Genomic DNA, 23561 nt, shown 5'->3' with positions numbered 1-23561 from the left:
CTGTGTAAGAATTTTGCTCTGTTTTTAAAGAGCAAAGACTCTGTTAGGAGGATAAAACCCAAAATTACAAACTGGGGAAAATATCTGCAAACGCCATATCTGAAAAAGTTAACCACTTGAGTATCAGAGCCTCAGAACCATTAACCCAGACTCCACCAATGGCGACATTTTCTATAACTCTACTACAATATTAAAATCAGGAAACTGACATCAGTACAACACTGCAAACTAGACTACAGACCTTAAACAGAGTATATAAATACTATTAACATTCAACAGTAAAAAGAAAAGAATCCAATGAGAAATTATACAAAAGAAATGAACAGACAATTCATCAAAGAGAAGCTATGGGTGACAAACAAACACATGGAAAAGTATGCAAGGTTGGTCAGTAGAGAAATGTACATTAAGGTATTACTACCTACCTATCAGAATGTCTAAAATCAAAAACAGTGACAACACCAAAAGTGGTGAGGATGTAGAGAAACTGGATCACTCATACATTGCTGGTGAGAATGTAAAATGCAATAGCCACTCTAGAGGGAGTACGGCAGTGTCTTATAAAACTGTATATCCATTTACCATTCAACCCAACAATTGCACTCTTGGGCATTCATCTCAGAGAAATGAAAACTTATGTCCACTCAAAAACCTATACATGAATGTTCATGAAGCATTATTCATAGTAGTTGAAAAGTGGAAGCAACCAAAATGTCCCTGGTACAAACTCTGTTACATACCCACAATGGAATACTACTCAGCAATAAAAAGCAATGAAACATTGATACATGCATTAACTTGAATGGATCTCAAGTGCATCATTCTGAGTGAAAAAAAGCCAATTTCAAAAGGTTACATACTGTATGCTTGCATTTATATAACACCCTTGAAATGACAAAACCATAAAGATGAAGAAGAGGTTAATGGTTGCCAGGGGACAGGGACTGAAGCAGGAGATGAGCGTGACTTTAAAGAGGCCGTACAAGGGAGTTCCTTTGCAGTGAGAGAACAGTTCCATATCCTGACAACGGTGGTGATTACACAACTCTATATACGAATCAAATGGCCTAGAGATACACACACACACACACACAAAGTGCACATAAAAACTGGTGAGAATCTGAATAAGATCTGAAGTCTAATTAACAGTACTGTACCAATGGATGTCAATTTCTTGGCTTTGATACTGTACTATGGTTATGTAAGGTGTCACCATTGGGAGGCTGGGTGAAGGGCTCAAGGGACTCTAGTACTACTTTTCCAACTTCCTATGAATCTATAATCATTTCAAAATCAAGAACTTAAAAAAAAAATGCTGGCCAGAAGAGATACCACAGCAGGCATATTTGTTCACTGCCGTGAAGGGTAAATTGTTGCACCCATTAGTCTATATATATCAAGATTCCTGGGCTTCCCTGGTGGCGCAGTGGTTGAGAGTCTGCCTGCCGATGCAGGGCACATGGGTTCATGCCCCGGTCGGGGAAGATCCCACATGCCGCGGAGCGGGCTCGCTGAGCCTATGCTCTGCAGTGGGAGAGGCCACAACAGTGAGAGGCCCACGTACTGCAAAAAAAAAAAAAAAAAGATTCCTACAATCATCCCGACTCTTTAATCCTGTACGACTCTATCTTTAGGAGTTAAGCAGATATTTATTCAAAATGCATGTACAAGAATGTTCACAGCACAATACCAAAGAGATAGAAACAACCTAACTGTTTAACAATGGAGTTATGGCTGAGAAAATGAAGCCTTGTCCATAGGATGGATCATCAGGCAGCCACTAAAAACCATTATTTCAAAGAATATTTGGTACATGTGGAAATGCCATGTAATTATCTGTATGCACAGCCTTATGTACACTGAAATGCCAATCTAAAAAATAATGAAAATTCTAGAGAAAACTACAATATTCACAGGAGCTAACTCTAGGTGGTTGGATTCTACATAATTTTTATTTTACACTTAACTAGGATTTCCAAATATTATACAATGATATGCATTACTTTGCAAAAAACAGTGTGTGTGTGTATATGTGTGTCTTTATAGATATTAAAGTGTGGTCTAGCTTAGTGTTCCTCAGACTTTTATGTGCTCTTGCTAAAATGCAGATTCTGATTCAGCAGGTCTGGAGCAGGGCCTGAGATTCTGCATTTCTACCCAGCTCCCACACTATGCTGATATTGCAGGTCCATTTTGGGGAGCAGGGTTCTAGCTTAGCCAAACCCCAAACAATTACCAAACAGTTCTTCTGAGTAGAAAATGTGTTGTGCCATTTACAATTATTTTTACTGAGATAACGTTGCAAAGAACTTCCATCATGAAGACCTTGTCACAAATCTATACCCACACCAGATTCTGATGCATCAGCTCTCGGAAACATCGAAGCAAAGTTTACAAAACATCTCAGATTCTCAGAAATGACAAAAAAGCTAGGGGACATTTCAACCAACAAAAGATACGCATTCAATAAATTATGCAGTGATTCAGGTGGGAGAGATACAACATCACTCCAAAACAAATTCCAAATGTATTAAAGAGACAAAGGAAAAAATAGTTAACAGTTTAAAAATATATATATATATATATATATATATATATGATAAAAAATATAGATGGGTATTCTCCAGCAGAATGAAAAAGAATTCCTATGGGTAAATTCAGTAGCGGAATAATAGCTAACATTGAACACATCATGTGCCAGGTACTGTGCTAACTTTTTTTTCAATTCCCGCTTATTTTTGGCTCTTGGGGCAATGTCGTCTTTTCAGTATGAAAAAAAGTAGCAAGTTCAACACAATAGAAATCTGAAGTGTAGAATAGGACAAAACCAAGGGTAGGGGGGAAGGCAACAGCAAAAGTAAGAGATGAGGTGTTGCCAAAAGACGGAGGGTGTCCCGTCCCCTCTCTGGGAAATGACATTTAGGTGTCAGCACATAGCTTTCCATATAGGTACAGAAGGGCTGATATTCATTTTTTTCTGTAAGAAAAGATAGGGCTGGGGAGGGGCTTTCTGGAGGCTTAGAGACCAAGGCTAGTCTCTCTCTTGCTCCTCTTGATCCCCTTTTCTGACCAGGGGAAAGGAAGGAATCCAGCATTATGAAGGAGGTAAAGTGGAAGAGGGAAGGATCCCCCCCTTGACAGGGTGGTGGCCAGAACCTTACAAAGGAAATGGCTCAGGACAGTCCTTGGAGGGAGACTGAAAATGGAGATAATACTGTTAACACCTCCCCAGAAGCTGAGAGAGGAGCAGGGAGATATCTGGAAACTAGGACTTCAATAGCCTGGATGCCCCTCTCCAAAACCCCACCCCTTCCCTGTAGGGACTTCTACCTGCTGCTTGGTTTCCTTTCCCCTGGGCTACCACATGGGCCTAGGATGGTGGTCATCTATCTGGGTTACCAGCACATGGTTCTAAATGGGATTTGATGAGACCCAGCTTCTTGAAAGATTATCTCGAAAACAGAGAGGGAAATGTTAACTGGACAGATGGGAGGAGTGGGCACCAGAAGGAAATACAGGGTTACCCAGAATGGCAGAAATCTAGGTTCCCCAGAGTGGAAAGAGAGAGGAGACATTCAACAAACAACAGATATTTATTGAGCGCCTATTATGTGCCAGGCACTGTTCTAGAACTACCCTACAAAAAAAAGAAAAAACAAGACAGAGGCAGAAAACGCAAATTCTGAGGGAGAGGAAAGGGGCAGCTGAGGAAGGCAGAGGGGACTGAGAAGCCTCGGGTGGTGGGGACTTGGCCTTAGGCCTCCTCACCGAAACCCTCCTCCTCTTCTGCGGTGGCATCCTGGTACTGCTGGTACTCGGAGACGAGGTCGTTCATGTTGCTCGCAGCCTCGGTGAACTCCATCTCGTCCATGCCCTCACCTGTGTACCAGTGGAGGAAGGCCTTCCGGTGGAACATGGCAGTGAACTGCTCTGAGATGCACTTGAACGGCTCCTGGATGGCTGTGCTGTTTCCAGTGAAGGTGACCGTCATCTTGAGGCCACGGGGTGGGATGTCGCAGACGGCCGTCTTGACATTGTTGGGGACCCATTCCACGAAGTAGCTGCTGTTCTTGTTCTGCAGGTTGAGCATCTGCTCATCCACCTCCTTCATGGACATCCGCCCACGGAGGATAGCAGCCACGGTGACGTACCGGCCATGGCGGGGGTCACAGGCAGCCATCATGTTCTTGGCATCCAAGACCTGCTGGGTGAGCTCCGGCACAGTGAGGGCCCGATACTGCTGGCTTCCACGGCTGGTTAGAGGCGCAAAGCCAGGCATGAAAAAGTGGAGACGTGGGAAGGGCACCATGTTGACTGCCAGCTTGCGGAGGTCAGCATTGAGCTGGCCAGGGAAGCGGAGGCATGGTGGCCGAGACGAGGTGGTTCAGGTCCCCGTAGGTTGGCGTGGTCAGCTTGAGGGTGCGGAAGCGGATGTCGTAAAGGGCCTCGTTGTCAATGCAGTAGGTCTCATAGTGTTCTCCACCAGCTGATGGACAGAGAGGGTGGCGTTCTAGGGCTCCACCACGGTGTCGGACACTTTGGGTGAGGACGCCACACTGAAGGTGTTCAGGATGTGGTCGGGATATTCTTCACGGATCTTGCTGATGAGCAAGGTGCCCATTCCAGAGCCCGTGCCCCCGCCCAGCGAGTGGGTCAGCTGGAAGCCCTGCAGGCAGTCACAGCTCTCGGCCTCCTTCCGAGCCACATCCAACACCGAGTCGACCAGCTTGGCCCCCTCTGTACAGTGGCCCCTGGCCCAGTTGTTGCCTGTCCCAGACTGATCAAGAACAAAGTTTTCTGGTCTGAAGCTCTGACCAAAAGGACCTGAGCGAACAGAGTCCATGGTCCCGGGTTCTAGATCCACCAAGATAGCACGAGGAATATATTTGCCCCCTATGGCTTCACTGTAGTACACGGAGATGCGGTCCAGCTGCAGGTCGCTATCCCCATTATAGGTGCCAGTGGGTTCAATGACATGTTCATCACTGATCACCTCCCAGAACTTGGCACCAATCTGATAGCCACACTGAATAGCCTGGATGTGCACAATTTCCCTCATTTTAAAATGTATTGTAATCTTTTTGCTCACCTCAAAGTATGTACAGGGCAAGAAAATGATATGTAATTAGTTTTTCTCTGCTGCCGGTCACAGGCTGGAAGGATGGGACGGGGCCTGGAGGCTGGAGCAGCGAGGTCTGAACGCGGAGGCAGGAAGGTTCTGAGAGCTGTGCTAACTTTTAGTATGCATTATCTCATTGAATCTCTCACGTCAAGGCTATCAAGTAGAGACTATATATTCCCCATGTTATTGATGAGGAAATTATTTCTAGCCCTGACAAATTATAATTTATGTATCATTATCCATATTTTACAGGTAATGAAACTGAGTCTTAGAAATATAAGGTAATTTAGTTGCCCAGGGTCACCCAGCTAACAATTGGCAGAGTCCAATTTCCAACTCAAAGCTACACTCTCTGATGCACTGCCTCTTTAAGAAAAACAGCCATACATTGCCTGAATGCAAATCTCACACTCCTAAATGCCCATGATCATAAACAAAATTAAAATGCTATAATAAACTAAGAAAATGATTAATAACAGATGTGGCAAAAGGTAGTTATCCTTAATATATAAAGAGCTAATACAAATTGAAAAGAAAAACACTCTGACCCCAATGGAAAAAGAGATCGAGGTCAGGTACAGCAGTTCACAAAAGAGAAAACATGTGTGTACAGGTGTGTGCACATGTGTACGCATGTATGCGATATATATATATAAGACTGGAGGGAAAAATCCAAAGCATTAACAAGTAATTCTTAGTGGTGAAATTATTAAATCATTTATTTATGACTATATTTTTTGTGTTTTTCACATTGTCTACAATGAGTATATTTTAGTTTTATGATCTGAGAAAAATGAAAGCTAGTCATGTTGGCACCGAATAAACTTGGTCTCATTGTAATTGCTAATCTTGTGCTCCACTGTCCTCTGGAAGTTCGCATTTGCATTTGACAAATTTCTCTGGGACAACATTCATTCATCCATTCGTTCTTTCATTCATTCATTCATCCAGCTAGTATATTTATCGAGCATCTACTAGTGTGTAGCCAGGCAATAAATAAGTAAAATATGCAGACATGGGCTTTGCATACAAAAAGCTACATAAGAAGACAGACCTTAAGCAAATTACGTGATTAATTAATCATTAATGGTGCCTAAGATCTCCTAAACTATTACAGATGGTTACCTACACTCTACTTATTCCTTTCGTCTCTGTTTAGGCTAGGTCAAATGATCCCAATCCACTGAGAAAATCTATCTACCGGGTTTTTATTAATAGTAAGAGGGTGATGTCTTATGGAACAAATGAGCAAGGCATTTAATACAGATACTGTCTCCAATGAAATTTTTAATTGAAAATTTTATTGAGATAATTGTAGATTCACATGCAGTTGTAATAAATAATACAGAAAGATACCATGTATTTTGCCCAGTGCCCCCGATGGTAATGTTTTACAGAACTATAGTACAATATCACAACCAGAATACTGATATTGATACAGTCTACCTATCTTATTCAGATTTCCCCAATTTTACTTGTACTCATTTGTGTGTACACACATGTGTGTGTGTATATGAGTATTCAGTTCTATGTAATTTTATCAATTTGTAGGTTCTTGTGACAATCACTACAGTCAAGACACAGACTAGTTCCATCACCGCAAGGATCTCTTGTGTTGGTCATTTACAACCATACCCACCTTCCTCCTCCACCCACCCCACCCCATCCCTAACTCCTGGCAGCCACTAATCTGTTCTCCAGGATATACAAATGGGCAAAAGATATGAAGAGACGTTTCAGGGAAGAGGATATAAAGATGACAAATAAGCACATAAAAATATGTTCGACATCATTAACCATCAGGGAAATACAAATTAAAACCACACTGAGATGTCACTAAATACCTATCAGAATAGCTAAAATTTTAAAAAGTGACAACACCAAATGGTGGCAAGGATGTGGAGAAATTGGATCACTCATCCATTGATGATATGAATGTAGTATGATACAGCCACGCTGGAATAAAATATTGGCAAAACTATTGGCAAAAAAATATTGGCAAAACTAAACATGCCTACACATGAAACATATAAAGTTATAAACCAATGTTACCTCAATTTAAATTTTTTTTCAAAAATATTAAAATTAAACTCTACAAATCTAACCACTCAAAAAAAAAACAACAACAACTAACCATGCAGTTACCATACAGCCCAGCAATTGCATCCATGGATATTTACCCCCAAATAAGTGAAAATTTAAGTTCACACAAAAACATGTACGCAAATGTTCACAGCAGCTTTATTTGTAAAATCCCAAACTGAAAACCCAAATACCCTCCACCCAATGAATAGACAAACAAACTGTGGTACATCCATACCATGGAATACTATTCAGCAATACATACAACGTCCTGGATGAATCTCCGGGGCATTATGCTTAGTCAAAAAAGCCAGTCCCAAAAGGTTATATGTTGTATTATTATTCCACATACATAACATTTTTGAAATGCAATACATTGTAATTACTTGTTTTTTGTTTGATTCTCCTTCTCAAGCTCTTTGACAAAACCATCTTTATAAATCAATAGTTCAAATGATTTTGGCAGTTTCCATTATAAGGAGTGTATCATGTTTGGTTATCAAATCCATCTTGCTGTGATCTACACCCAATATAATTATATCATAGATTTTCAAGGGGCAGAGAGAATTCTAACTGCCAACCATAACTATCTCCAACATACGGATGAAAAAACTGAGGTTCAGAGACGGTAAATGTTTTGCCCAAGATTGCATAGCAAGCTCCCAGTATCAGGACCACAGAGATATCCTCAGTCTCGGCAAAAACTCTCCGCTGCTTCACTCCAACACTTCTACTTGGGTGCAGTGCCACTGTTTTCACGGTTTTCCTCCTGCTGCCCAAGGCACTTCCTTACCTTGTGAAGAAGCCTCTGCTGCTGTCAATCAGGACCCTTGCTGGAGATGCCAAGTGAAAAAATGTACATTCAGTACAGCCTTGCTCAGTTTGTGCTTGCTTGGCAATGATGACGATGGTGGCAACAATGACAATGACAACCGCTAACATTTATTGGGGGCTTACTGTGTGCCAGGCACTGTTCTATTGGGTTGGCCAAAAAGTTCGTTCGGTTTTAAAGTAAAAATATGACACATTTTTCATTTTCACCAGGAAATTTATTGAACAACATATTCACCCTTTTGTTTCACTACCTTCTGCCATTTTTCAGGCAACTTCATAATTCCATCTTCCCAAAACTTTTTATCTTTTTGAGCAAAGAACTGTTCCAGGTACCTTTTACAGTCTTCCATGGAATTGAAATTTTCTCCATTAAGAGAATTTTGTAAAGACCGAAATAAATGGAAATCCGAAGGTGCAATGTCTGGTGAATACGGCGGATGAATCAGAACTTCACAGCCAAGCTGTAACCGTTTTTGTCTGGTCATCAAAGAAACATGCGGTCTTGGCGTTATCCTGATGGAAGATTATGCGTTTTCTGTTGACTAATTCCAGACGCTTTTCATCGAGTGCTGCTTTCAGTTGGTCTAATTGGGAGCAGTACTTGTTGGAATTAATCGTTTGGTTTTCCGGAAGGAGCTCATAATAGAGGACTCCCTTCCAATCCCACCACATACACAACATCACCTTATTTGGATGAAGACCAGCCTTTGGTGTGGTTAGTGGTGGTTCATTTCACTTGCCCCACATCTCTTCCGTTCCACATTATTGTACCGTATCCACATTTCACTGCCTGTCACAATTTGTTTAAAAAACTGGAACGTTTTTGTTACATTTAAGTAAAGAATCGCATGTGGAAATACGGTCAAGAAGGTTTTTTTCGCTTAACTTATGTGGAACCCAAACATCAAAGCGATTCACATAACCAAGCCGGTACAAATGATTTTCAACACTTGATCTGGATATGTTGAGTATGTCAGCCATCTCCTGCGTGGTATAACATTGATTGTTCTCAATTAATGTCTCGATTTGATCGCTATCAACTTCAACTGGTCTACCCGACCATGGAACATTGTCCAGAGAGAAATCTCCAGTGCGAAACTTCACAAACCACTTTGACACGTTTGATCAGTCAAAGCACCTTCTCCATACACTGTACAAATCTTGTTTTTTGCGTTTCAGTTGTGTTTTTACCTTTCTTGAAATAATAAAGCATAATATGCCAAAAATGTTGCTTTTTTTCTTCCACCTTCAATATTAAAATGGCTACACAAAAATTCACCAATTTTGATAAGCTTTTTTTTTTGATGCACGCCGATATGACAGCTGTCACAATACAACCACCAAAATTGTTTCGAATGAAGTTAAAGACAACTAAGGGCTACTAGAGTCATCTTATGGAAAAAAATGAACGAACTTTTTGGCTAACCCAATAAATGCTTTACTTGTATTAACTCATTTAATCCTCATGACAACTCTACAAAGTGGGTGCATAGGGCTCTTGATTAATAGTACTTCTTCAACCATTTTCTTTTTCTGTGCGCCATGTGGCACCAGTGTCCTCTGCTGTGTAGGGAAAGCCTCTCTTGGGGATGAGTCCAGAAATCATGGTGATTTAACCTGGTATTTGCTCCCCCATCCTCTGACATTACCCCACAAGACCCCTGTGTTTTCAGAAGTAAGCAGAAGGTTCAACTGTGACAATCATAGTCATACTCTTGGATTGCTGATCCCCTAGAAACCTGTACAAGGTAAATCCATGAGGTGATTCCAGCTACTGCTGTTCCTTCTTCGTGGGAGAACTGTCTGGGTGTAAGGCAGGAGCCCAACACAGTGGTTGAGAATCTCAGCTCCACCACTTCTTAGTGCAGGCCCTGAGGCAAGGTACTTATTCCGAGCCTCACAGTTTCTCCATCTGTATAACAGAGATAATAACATTCACCTTGGAGGACTGCCGAAGGGATTAGAAATAATGTATATAAAGAGCCTGACACATCGAAGTCTGTCAAGCGTGGCTAGTGTTGGTATGACACGTGTGCAGCCACTCATTTGTCAATACAATCTGTTCCCTCTCTTCCTCAGTTTAAGACTTCCTCTACTTGAGAACGTTCTTAAGATCACCAAACCTGGAACTCCAGATCGTTGTTAAAGACCTATATGACCATCCAGTGATGGTACTTGAAACACACAAAGTTTACTGGGAGAGGGAATGGATGTTGGGTATTTTTTTTTTTTGCTTTAGCTGAATCATCTCCTTTTTGTGTTCTCTCTGGTCTGCTTTAGGCTGCTACTGTCATTCCTGGCTTTCAGCTGTTCTAGAAGATGCTACAATTCCTACAATTCCCTGTTCTTGATCTTAAATTCTACCTTCTTCCACAACATCCATCTGAAGGCTTTGCTATTGCTGTTTCTAAGCTAGTTTATCTCTCAGCATCTTGGTCCACTTTCTCTTCACACTGCTTCCTAAATCCCCTTTCTTCTCTGAAGCTGATTCACCCACGCTACTAATTCATTCAGCATTTATTGATCACCTACTTGGAGCCAGATACTATTCCTAGCAGTAAGGATACAGGGATGAACCCAATGGACAAAAGCCCTGCCCTTATGGGGTTTGTGGTCTAGTCAGAATATCTACCTAATTTCTGTTATTAATTTGGCCAAAATTTAAAGCAATTTTTACATTATGTATTATTTTGGAAATGTTTAACATTTGAGGGAAATGTTCTAATTTATAGGGCAATGCCAAAGCTATATCGGAGTCTTCAGTTTCCACAGTCCTGCTGCGTGCCTTTAACTTGTGCCATAACACCTGGAGCCAGGACCTTAAGAGACAAAAAGGGAGGAGCCGTTCCTCACTTGCCCCTCCTGTCCCTACCTGGCCCACTCCTATTTGTTAAGCTTTGTGATTTCAGCCCTTGTAGTCCTCCCTCCACAGGCTGACTTGTCCCAGTTTGAAAACTGTATGACCCAGCAGCTCTTCAGTTTGGTGCGTAGAGAGCTCATTCTTGTCCCTGCTTCCTGGCTCTCAACCCATGACCTAAATCCTCGGTACTACTCTCGTGGCAAACAGATCCCTGGCTCCTTCTTAGGGATCATCTTTTTGATAAAGATCAGTCCTCTGTGTAGACTCCCCCCCAGCTACTAAACCTCCCTCTTGGTTCAGGAGTGTTCACCACGGAAACCTCTCAGGGCCACATTGGACTACTGCCCCAAACTCAATGTCAGCAGGCCTATATGAGTAATAACTATGGTATCATCAACTTCTTCCTCCCTACATCCTTCTCCAGCTAGTGAAACAACATTCTTTTTCTCCCTCTTTTTTTTTCTCAACCCCCCTTTCTTTCCACTTGAAATTAATCTTCCTAAATGTATAGCCCACATTTACTTTCTTGCCATACTCACTTCCTATATTAAACAGCGTTCTCCAGAGAAATAGAACCAATATAGATAGATAGATAGATAGATAGACAGGAGGTTATGGGAATTAGCTCGCATGACTATGGATGCAGGTAAGTTCTACAATCTGCCATCTGGAATATAGAGAACCAGGAGAGTGGGTGGTATAATTCAATCAGAGTCCAAAGGTCTGAGAATCTGGGAGGATGGGAGGGAAGGCACTGGTGTAAGCCCCAGAGTCTGAAAGCCCAAGAACCAGGAGCTCCAGTTACTGACGGCAGGAGAATATGGACGTCCCAGCTCAAGAACAGACAGCAAATTAGCCCTTGCTCCACGTTTCTGTTCTATTTGGGTCCTCAGTGGGTCGCATGATCCCCACCCACATTGGTGAGGGTGGATCTCTTTACTTAGTCTACTGAGTCCAATGTAAATATCTCCCATAAACACCCTCACAGACACACTCAGAAATAAGGTTTTACCAACTTTATAGGTATCCCTTAGCCCAGTCAAGTTGACACATAAAATTAACTATCATGCTTCCCAATCACCGGCTCAAAGTTAACTTAGATCCTACAGGTCAGTCCTCCTCCGAAAATGGTCTCACCCAGACCTCTAAACACCTCCTTGCTCAAATCATTTGCATGTTTGGCAGTCTGGAAACTCTCCTCACTTCATTCCCATGACACCACACTCCTCTTTTCTTTCTTCCTATCTCTCTGACAAATCTTTCTAATTCTTCTTTGTGGGCTTATCTTCCTCTACCTTGCCCTTAAATTCTGGAGTTCTTGTTCCTGTCCTCAGCCCATTCCTCTTCCACTCTACTCATCCCCCCTGGGTGGTCACATACATTGCCGTGGCTTCAGTTACACCTATATATCAGTGATTCCCAACCTCCATATGTGGCCCAGATACCATTCCTGAGCTTGAGACATGCAGCTTTGTATCAGTCAGGAGGGAATAGGTTACAAATTTGCTTTAAACAATTCAAAAACCTCAGTGGTTTAACACAAGTTGATTTCTTACACATGCTGTACGGGAAATATAGATCCAGTAACATTCCAAAGCACTGTCCTCCAGCATTCAGGCTGATGGAAATGCCATTATCCTGTACCTACACATGACGGGATACTCAGCCAGCTTGGTCAATGCAACAGGGGAAGACAGAGTGGAGAATTATACTGCTAAATAAATACTTTGGCCCAGAAGCAACTCACATTATTACCACTCACAGCCCATTGGTTAGAAGTAGTCACAAGATCCCATCTAACTTCAAGTGGAATCCTCCAGTGTGCTGATAAGAATAGGAGAACCAGATATGGGTGAGCTCTACAAGCCTTTATCAAAATATCCAACAGAGTACTAGATATCTCCATGTTACTGTTAAATAGGCACATAACTGAATATGTCCAAAACAGAACTCTTGCCTATAGCACTGCCCTGGATTCATAATTATTCTCTCTGCCTCCAGTCTTGCCCTCTTCCTATGAAATCAATATACTCTCCACCTTACATTCATAAAGCTCTTTCTTAAACACAAATGTGGTTGTGTCATTCTCATGGTTAAAACACTATTCAGTGGCTCCGTGTTGCTCAAGATGTGGCACCAAGGCCACGATCTGGCCTTTGCCACCTCTCCAGTCTCGCCGCTGTCCCCTTTCCTCTTGGGCGCCATCCCAAGCTCCTTGCAATTCCTTGAGCACACCACATTGTCCCACATGCCCCACACCTTTGCACATGCTGGTATGCCCTTCCTTGCCACTCCTTGGACCATCCTTTGTACCAGCCTGACTCCTTCTTACTTTTTAAAACTCAGCTCAGCCATCCCCTCCTTGATGAAGTTTTTCCCTGAAATCCTGTGCTTACTCCATTTACGCAAGAAATAGGTCCAGAGTCCAGGAAGTAAGTTAGATCAGTGAACTAAGCAAAATATCTGCATAATAATAAAAAGAATTTATTCACTGATGATTTAGCTCTGTATCTACAGCTGCACTATCCGATATGGTGGCCAGTAGCTACATGTGGCTATTTAAATTTATATTTATATTTCAAATTCACATTAAAATAAGACATTTAGTTCCTTAGGCATGCTAGCCACATTTCAAGTGCTTAATACCATATGTGGCCAATTACTACTACACTGGACTGTGTGAATATAGAACACTTCCATCGATGCAGAAAGTTCCATTGGACAGTGCTGCTCTAGACCACGCTGGGCACTTTACATATACTATCTCATTCAATTCTCAAGGCAGCCACATGAAGAAGGTGCCCTTTGTTTCAAAGGAGCCCCATTTTACAGATGAGGACGCTGAGATTCAGCCTGAGAATGGCAGAAATGAGAGTTCAGCTCAGGTCCATCCAATGCCAGAGTCCATGCTTTTTTCCACCACTCCACAGCACTCCTCAGTAAAGGTTCTACCTCCAGGCTAGAGGCGGGGCATAAACAGTCCAAAGGCAGGCAAAGTAGAAGAACCAAAATGTCACTAACTCCTCTATGGAAGGTCTTTTCAGACAAGGACACCACGTGCATGTCTTTCTGCAGCTGTAACTCCAGACTTCAGGGTATAGATTTGCCCGAGCTCATAAGCTAAGAAAACGAGGCACACTGAGCTGCAGTACGGGAGTTACTGACATTGTTACTGTTCATGTGTTTCAATTAAGTATATTTTGGGGGACTTCCCTGATGGTCCAGTAGTAAAGAATCCGCCTTCCAATGCAGGGGACGCGGGTTCAATCCCTGGTTGGGGAACTAAGATCCCACATGCCACGGGGCAACTAAGCCCGCACGCCACAACTACTGAGCCCACATGCCTCAACGAGAGAGCCTGCGTGCTGCAAACTACAGAGCCCATGCACCCTGGACCCCGTGCGCCACAACTAGAGAGAAGCCCATGAGCCACAACAAAGAGCCGTGCCACAACAAAAGATCCCGCATGCCTCAACGAAGACCCTGCATGCCGCAAATAAGACCTGACGCAGTGCTTGCTTCAGCAGCACATATTCTAAAATTGGAACAATACAGAGAAGATTAGCATGGCCCCTGTGCAAAGATGACACGCAAATTCGTGAAGCATTCCATATTTTTTGTGGCCACCTAGAGGGGTGGGATAAGGAGGGAGGGAGGGAGATGCAGGAGGGAGGGGATATGGGGATATATGTATAGTTGATTCACTTTTATAAAGCAGAAACTAACACGCCATTGTAAAGGAATTATACTCCAATAAAGATGTTAAAAAAAAAAACAAAACGGGACTTCCCTGGTGGCACAGTGGTTAAGAATTCACCTGCCAATGCAGGGGACACGGGTTGGAGCCCTGGTCCGGGAAGATCCCACATGCTGTGGAGCAACTAAGCCAGTGCGCCACAACTACTGAGCCTGTGCTCTAGAGCCCACGAGCCACAACTACTGAGCCTGTGTGCTGCAACTACTGAAGCCCATGTGCCTAGAGCCCGTGCTCTGCAACAAGAGAGGTCACTGCAATAAGAAGCCTGCGCACTGCAACGAAGAGTAGCCCCCCCTCACCACAACTAGAGAAAGCCCGTGCACAGCAACGAAGACCCAGCACAGCCAAAAATAAATAAATAAATTTATTTAAAAAAACAAAGACCTGATGCAGCCAAAAAAATAAAGAAATTAAATAAATATTTTTTTGAAGTGATAGCATTTTTTAAAAAATGTATTTTCCTTGTCAAGGCCAAGACAGTCTAAGTTCAGACTCCGGCTCTGCAACACACTTGCTATGGGACTTTGGGCAAGTTAACTAATCCCTGCAAAATCTGTAAAATAATAATAATAACACTGTGTCCCTCAGAGGGTTACTGTGAGGATTAAGTGAGATGAGTGCAAAGTGCCCACCACTCATATATAATAGCTATTATTGCTCCAAAGCAACATATTCCCACTTTGGCACGTGATTCCCATGGAATCAATTCCTAGAAATAATACCTGGATTTGAACTAACTGTTGAAAAATTCACATCATTAGAAGCCAGGACTTGGAGGTTAAGATCTCTCCCTGTCTACACACTACCTCCTTATTATCAAGAGCACTTTTATCCATTCCTCTGCTGATGGACATCTAGGTTGTTTCCACATCTTGGCTACTGTGAACAGTCAGTGCTACAATGAACACGGGAGTGCTAATATTGCCTCGAGATTTTCAATTCTTTTGGATAAATGCCTAGAAGTGGGAAAGCTAGACCATATGGTAGTTCTGTTTTTAATTTTTTGAGAAACCTCCACACTGTTTTCCATAGCAGCTGCACCATTTTGCATTCCCTCCCAACAGTGCAAGTATTCCAGTTTCTCCACATCCGTACCAAAACTTATTAGCTTTGATTTTTTTCTGACAATGGAACATTATTCATCCTTGAAAAAGAAGGAAATTCTGCAATATGCAACAACATGGATGAACCTTGAGGACATCATGCTAAGTGGAATAAGCAAGTCGCAGAAAGACAAATATGGCATGATTTTCCTTATATGAGGCATCAAAATAGTCAAATTCATAGAACCAAAGCATAGAATAGTAGGGCTGCCCTGGTGGCGCAGTGGTTAAGAATCATCCTGCCAGTGCAGGGGACACGGGTTCGAGCCCTGGTCCGGGAAGATCCCACATGCTGCCAAGCAACTAAGCCCATGTGCCACAACTACTGAGGCTGCGCTCTAGAGCCTGCGAGCCACAACTACTGAGCCTACGTGCCACAACTACCGAAGCCCGCACACCTAGAGCCCATGCTCCTCAACAAGAGAAGCCACTGCAACGAGAAGCCTGCACACCGCAACGAAGAGTAGCCCCCGCTCAACGCAACTAGAGAAAGCCCATGTGCAGCAACGAAGACCCAATGCAACCAAAAATAAATTTAAAAGAAAAAGCATAGAATGGTAGTTGCCAAGAAAGGGGCAAGTTACTAATCAGTGGGCATAAAGTCTCAGTTAAGGAAAATGAATTAGTTATAAATAAAATTTTAAACATGATTTAATATAATTTTGAAGTATAATAAAGCACTTTTATTGAAGGCACCTCACCCCCTCCTAGGTATTCTCTCAAATGATCAGTTGATAATGTATCTGCTGTCTGAGATAATGGGCTATTGAGATAGACATGGATAAGTCCAGTAGTCCCCAAACAAATTTTGCCAAGAAAATAACATCTAGGGACTTCCCTGGTGGCATAGTGTATAAGACTCTCCACGCTCCCAATGCAGGGGCCCCAGGTTCGATCCCTGGTCAGGGAACTAGATCCCACATGCTGCAACTAAGAGGTCACATGCCGCAACTGAGATTTCTCATGCCACAACTAAGGAGCCTGCCTGCCACAACTAAGAAGCCCGCCTGCCACAACTTAAGGAGCCCACATGCTGCAAATAAGCAGCTGGCGAGCCGCAACTAAGGAGGCTGCCTGCCGCAACTAAGACCAGGTGCAACCGAATAAATAAATATTTTTAGAAAGAGAGAAAATGACATCTAGTGAGTCCAAAGACCTGGGATCCACCACATAAAACAGACTTTCACTGCTCCCTCTCACCTTCCCCAGGGTAACTCTACACTCAGTCATCCTGACCCACCTTTCAGTGTTCTCTCTTGCCACTGGGTCTTCTCACATACACACACACAAACACATACATACAGAGAGGGGACCAGCATATAATAGTCATTAAGAAAATACCTCCTCAGTGAATAAATGAGGGAAGTGGAATTGTTCTGATTATATTGGGATAGAGGGTGTCCCCAGTGTCTCCTCTGTGATGGTTCTGAGAAGTCTCCCAAGAGCACAACTGGATAACCACCAGATTAGAAGTTCCCTATGATCCTTCCCTTATCTACCAGACTGTGATCCTGCAATGGATTTTTTAAAGGGAAGAGGAAAAAGCAAAGTACTAATACTGGATATCAGCAAAGACATCAGTGTATTTTGTCTCAGAGTCATTTTCATCCATTTACATTTCCCCAGGAGAGAAAGAGAATATGACTGGCCATGACAGGGATGTGAGGGATGCAGGTTGACTCCAGGACCCATCCTCTTTTCAGTTTGATCGTTCACATTCCATTAGTGGCTTTCACTGTGTGAAGTGAGAGGATATTCCAATATTATGGCCCCTGTTTGGTCCCCCAACTTATATCTGCCCGTGGCCATGCCTCGACCCATGCCCCGTTACTCGCCATCACGTATCTACTCAGTGCCTATTTGAAGATCAAGGGAAAAAACTTACAGATGTGCAGAAGATTTTCAAGGCATCAGACTTGAGAGCATGAAATCCTTACCAGTTTAACCCCAGCCAAGAGATAATTCTCTCTCTGGACATTCAAAGAAGAATGAAATTGTGCTCAAAAGACACCTAGAGCCAACCAGATTGGTTACTAAGTGGATGCAGCCTGGCAAGAGGTTTGCATGGTGGAAAAAAATGTGTTTTCATTTGTGTTTCAGTCTCCAGGACTGCTTTAGGAGCTGAAGATCAGAAACTGAAAGTGGACAGGCAGGCATTATCTGCAGTTGAACTTTTTACAACTGTGAATGCTGGAAAGGGCAAAATCACATAGTGCAAGCCGGGGTCTTAAAGATAATGCCTTTACATCCAGACATCTCTCCCCTGAGAATTCCTCAGGGCCAGTGCTGAAAAACGCTCATGCTTTTTATAGTAATCTTCCTGGCTGCCCTCAAGAGCATTTTATAAAGTGTTTTATATGTACTAGAAGTCAGAAGAGTTACAAGTGGGATTCTGAGTGCAATGGTTAGATACATTATTTTTTTTATTTTTTTTGCGGTACGCGGGCCTCTCACTGTTGCGGCCTCTCCCATTGCGGAGCACAGGCTCCAGACGCGCAGGCTCAGCGGCCATGGCTCACGGGCCCAGCTGCTCCGCGGCATGTGGGATCCTCCCGGACCGGCGCACGAACCCACGTCCCCTGCATCGGCAGGTGGACTCTCAACCACTGCGCCACCAGGGAAGCCCAGATACATTAAAAGCAATGATCCCTCCATTAAAAGGCCTCACTCATGAGTATGACCTGCCTACCCTGCCATCTAGGTTAGGTTCCAAAAGCAGGAGTGTTCTCAGCAATATATGGCTTTACTCTTTCAGGCACCTGGTATATTCCAGCTAAGAGAAAACATCATCTCTTGCTCTGATCCTCTTTTGAGATAGATGTTAATGTAATACTGGGTTTCCCTCATTACATAACATTTATTCATCAGCTACCATTTTTCCTTTTCTCCACTTGTACCCAAACTTTTCCACCTTTGGAAGAGACATTAGGTTTGGCCACTGTGCTGGCAACAACAGTAGTCTAGCAAGTAATAGCAATAACAAGCAACAGTAGGCAGCAATACTAGTCTAGAAAGTTCCTCCCTGCCCAGTCCACTCCTGTTCACATAAAGTAATGTTACATAGGTGCAACTAGCGGGCTATTTTTACCACTAGGCAATATAGCTGAATTCACTGTTAGCCCCAATTTGGCATTTGGGGTGAAGGCACATTCTGCGCCATCAGGCCCTTAGGAATTGTGACATAAAGGTTAAAAACACATATATTGCTGAGACCACTCCTGTTTTTGGAACCTGACCAGAGCAAATAGAAACCTGCAAACCTGAGTGGCCTCGCCCTGGGAGACATTTTCATAAGATGTGATGATGGATTGGATAGTCATTAATGACTGAATGAGAGTCTAGTAATGTGTCAGTATCTTTTGACTTCTATGGTTGTCTTGCAGTAAGGGATCCTAAATTTCTTGCTGAGGAATCATCCCTGCTTCCAGACCTTGTAGTTGCAGCCCTGGTTCTATGACCACTGCACCAAGCAGGGAAAAAAGAAAAAGTTGGGGTGATACAGGGAAGAAAGTACACCAGGACCTTCCTCACCCCCTCTTCCCCAGACTCACCAGAAAAACAGAATCTATCCAGCAGGGACAGTCCTGTAGCCCCACTCACATTCACGTTGAATGTGAGCACATACTCGTGAAAGTGTGCAACCCAGCCCTTCGTGCCTTTATTTCTCCCCCACTTCAGACAACCAATATTTCAACTACCCGTTCCAATTCTCACCAAACTATTACTCTGAGGAGATCTCTCTGCCCATTGCTGGAAATTATCAGCTGTAATAATACAGCCGATATTATTTCTGTATTCAGACCAGATCGGCTGGTCTGAAGAAATGACGCTCAACTGTCCCAAATTAGCGCAATATCTTCTGTTCTGGTTCTTTTACGGCACTCACAGCATCTGCATCTGCCACCAGGCAAGCAAAGCCCAGTCTAGGGTCAGTGTCTCTTCCTGTCAGGACCACTTGCAGCCCCCAGGGCTACCAGCATCAGTCTGACCTGCCAGCTATGCTTGGGGCCTTCCCCCCCAGGGAACCTGCCATAGAGTCATCTACATTCTCTGTCTCTTTCGCTGGCAGATAGAACAGCTCTTATTGGCATTTTGTGCCTCAAAGGGTGCAAGAAGAATATGTCTAGATTCAGTCCGTCTCTGCATTCTGCAGACCCCCAATGGCCACTCGTTTCATGGACCCAAGTAGCTACCTTAAGTGAGCACACAGGGATATCTGCCTGTCAATTCCAATCACCTTCCTAACCTGGAAGGGGGTTCTTCTGATGGGCATCAACATGCCCTACTTTGATGCAACCCTCAAATTTCCATAGGGCTGTGCCCCACATTGGCATCCCTTTAATAGGCCAGGTTTTTTCCACTGCCCTCCTGCTTGACCACGTGGACAGACCACTGGCCACTGCCCATGAATCAGTACAGAGCCAAACATAAAAGTGGGCTTTTACCACTGTTCAATTCTTCCATCACTGCTGGGGAAACAGCAGGCAATTCAGCCCACTGAGGTCATCGATTTCATTTTACCTTCTTCTACTGGAGTGGAGGCCTCCCAAACAGGGAGGTCCATTCACCTTGGAACTGCAGTCTACAAACCAAGCGACTCATTGTCAAGAGCTGTTCATAGGGCATTATCCAAGTGATGACAGAATTCGGCAGCTCCTTCTGCAGTTCCAGAGTCAGTCCTGGGGGAAAAGAGGCTCCGTGCTAGAGCGAGTATCTCCTCCTTGCATTCCCCAGGCAGCATGATCCTGTATAAACAATCTCCATTTTCTTATGGAACTCTTCTGGGCACTGCCATCCCCATTAGAGTGTTTCTCTGACATCACCCAAGACATTGTATTTCCGGTTTTAAGATCATTTTAGGTCCTTCCGTCATGGGGGTAGCTTTAATTAATAACGTCCAACAGCGAGGTAGTAAATGCCACTCCAATGGACACTCTCTAGTCCAAAGTCCCAGTAGCTGTCACTCGGAGGCACTCACAGGTTTTTGCCATAAGCTCCATACTCCACGTAGGGCTAGCGCACAGAGAATTTGTTCCCACCAGCACTCCAGCTTCCGTGCTACGCTGTGTGCGTTCTGGCAATCTTACTGGTTCCCATTTAGCATGTCCAGTTAATATTGCTTGGAAGGGTGGACGCACATGCCTTCTGCTTTGCAATATTAGGTAAGGGAAGCGTTCCCCAGTCAGATACAATGTCCATCCCCATAATACAATCAGGTAAAAGAGACACAACCACTTCACATAAAGGCCGTTCAAACATTCCAATTCTCCTACAAACGTTTACTTTAATTCCATCAACCATTATGTTCCTAACTGTAGCCTCTGTTAGGACTTCCTCAACAGCTTTGGGTTTTACAGTACCGGGTAGGGGAAGTGTTCCCCAGCGAGACGTGATACCTATTCCTATAAAATATTCAGGTAAAGTTGACACAACTTCTGTACATAATACCAGCTTAGACATTCCAACTTTCATAATCCTATTTACTCTTACATTTTTACATTCTCTCAATCAGATTGTAGCCTGAGTCAGGGCTTCCATCAATGGGTTTTGGTACTACAGTTGGAAGCTTCTCTTCTCCACCCCGACCATTATTTGACCTGCCCTTGTGCAAAAGGCTTTGGGTCCCCAGGGAGGGTGTTACAGCAAAGTCTCCCTGCCTGATGCACACAGAAGCCAATACTGTGCCACGGGCTTTTGAGAAAAGAAAAGGCTTGATTGCAAGGTCCACTGGTAAGGAGACAGAAGGCAGGGCTCAAAGCTGTCTCCCTGATCTGGAGTTCGGTTAGGTGAGGATGGGTTGGTATGCAGAAGCACTGGCGGGGCAAGTTTTGATTGGAGGGCTTTGGAACTTGGCCATTAATGGTAAGGTATGGTTAAAGGGGGCTTCAGCACCAGATCTTCCTGGACAAGGGACCCTTTGCTTCTGAAAGGGTTTGAAAGGGTTCCGATGTTCAGGTTCTGGTCATGTCCTGGTCCTTTGGTTCGTGGGTTGGGGGCTGGGGGGTCCTTTGGTTCCAGGTGTGACTTGAGGTCAAATTTTTCTCCTCTGCGCATGCTCTGGCTGCATGCCTCAGCTTCTGTTCTGTTGTCTCTGAAAAACAACTCAGTATCTTGCTAGAAACAGGATAGGGCCAATTTGGGCTAGCTCTGCGGCTATAAGGGGTCGGTCGAGACAAAGGACCCAGGCCCTTTTGTCCTTCTTCAGCCAAACCGCTGCCCCAAGCAACTGCTGGTCAGGTTTCTTCTTGTGATTTTTGCCTTCCAGCTTTTAAAATTTCTCCAAACATGGGTAAATAGAGCGAGCTTGTTGGGGCCCTTTAATGTTAGGGAACCAGCAGGGTTTCCCTTTGCCCAACAGTTCGTTTGTTTTAATCCCATCAATGTCCATTGTTTTCATCCCATTTCCTAATAACCATCTAAAAATTTCCATCCTGCTGGGACAAGTCCTGTGATTCCCCCCTTTCTGATTCCTCTTTGTTCCGCCCCTTTCAGTATTTGCTTTTCCCACCTTATTTCTAAACAATCTTTTAAAAGCTTCCACCTGGTTGGGAAGAGTCCCTTGACTGTCCCCAGGCCTCTTCCCATTCTCTTGTTAATTCAACTAATGTTTTTATTAGCATCTGTAAGACCCATAAGGGGAAGCTGAGATGGCAAATTTGATAAATCCTCCAGAACTGTTTTTCGATTTTGCAGCAATAAGGTTATATGGGGTGCCCACGTGAAGGGGGCCCCGAGAGACACAACATTTACCATGACCTGGGTAAAGGGCATATTCAGTGGGTGAATATCCTGGTCATCAAAAAACCAGTCCTACGTGGCTTGTATACGAAGCATATCAGCTGCTTCATTTGGGGAATTCCACTTGGCATTCATAGAGGGTGACAGTCCCCCTTCTCGGGGTGAACGGACCTTAGAGTGGCTTTTATCCAGTCCACCAGGCTGGCTGTCCCCCTGGAAATAACCCACTTTGTGTCTGGATCATGTATGGTGTCAAAACCCAAAGTCTGCATACTAAATCAAACAAAGAGAAAGATGAGTTTCTTGCAAGGCTTTTGACCTGCACGCCAGAAAACTCAAGGCTACAAGAGCAATGAGTTCCGAGTTGCTCACAGACTAAGGGATTTTTATGGGGTAAATGCTGAAGTTATTTGGCTTTTTCAGTGATCATCTTACCTATTTGGATTAGGATAGCTGAGTCTGAGGAATAAGGAAGTCCAGAGATGACAGGAACAGAAGAATTGGCTTTGGGGGACAGGCTGGTGTCCTATGCTCTTCTGAGAAGAGCTGTCAATTCCTGCAAGGTTAGGTTAAGTTTCCTTTATGTGCCTGCACTGACTGTCTCCATTTTGTCCTTGACATAAGTGACTCCATTTTAGTTTGGTTCTACGGTAGCCATCTGTGACTGTTCCATAGTGACCTGTGACCTCCTGTGTCAACCCAAATTTGCTCTTCCACTCTGTAGCATTCAAAACCAAAGCCACAGCTCCTAAATTACTTACTCTCACGATCCATTTTAGTAAAGTTTCCTCAGGAAGCTGATGATACCAAATCTGCAAAATGAAACAACTCCTTCACACTGTCCCCCCTTGTTTCGATAGTTCCAAGAAGGTTTTGTTCTCCTCCACATGACGGCTTTCTTTGTGACCAGAGGTTGTACAGGTACTTTCTGTTGCCCCTACATAATTCTTCCCTTTCTAGGTGGCTCTGAGGCTAGTGGCCCAAGCTCAGACTGACCCAAATCTGACCTTGGTTTAGCATCAAGGCGGGACCCAGCATTTTCTTTTACTTTTAGTTTAGCTATTA

At 43.6% G+C, this 23561-nt stretch overlaps 1 pseudogene across 1 annotated transcript; it reads right to left on the bottom strand.

Annotated features, from left to right (window-relative positions):
• Positions 1-3414: 3414 nt before the first annotated feature.
• On the bottom strand, positions 3415-5059 carry LOC309977936 (tubulin beta-5 chain-like; annotated as a pseudogene). Its single transcript has one exon. The product of its transcript is annotated as a tubulin beta-5 chain-like (transcript).
• Between the last annotated feature and the right edge of the window lie 18502 nt (positions 5060-23561).

Source organism: Leucopleurus acutus, assembly GCF_964270905.1.
Source record: "Leucopleurus acutus genome assembly, chromosome: X".
In the NCBI taxonomy this organism is placed as follows: Eukaryota; Metazoa; Chordata; class Mammalia; order Artiodactyla; family Delphinidae; genus Leucopleurus; species Leucopleurus acutus.
This window is presented reverse-complemented; position numbering and strand designations above follow the sequence as displayed.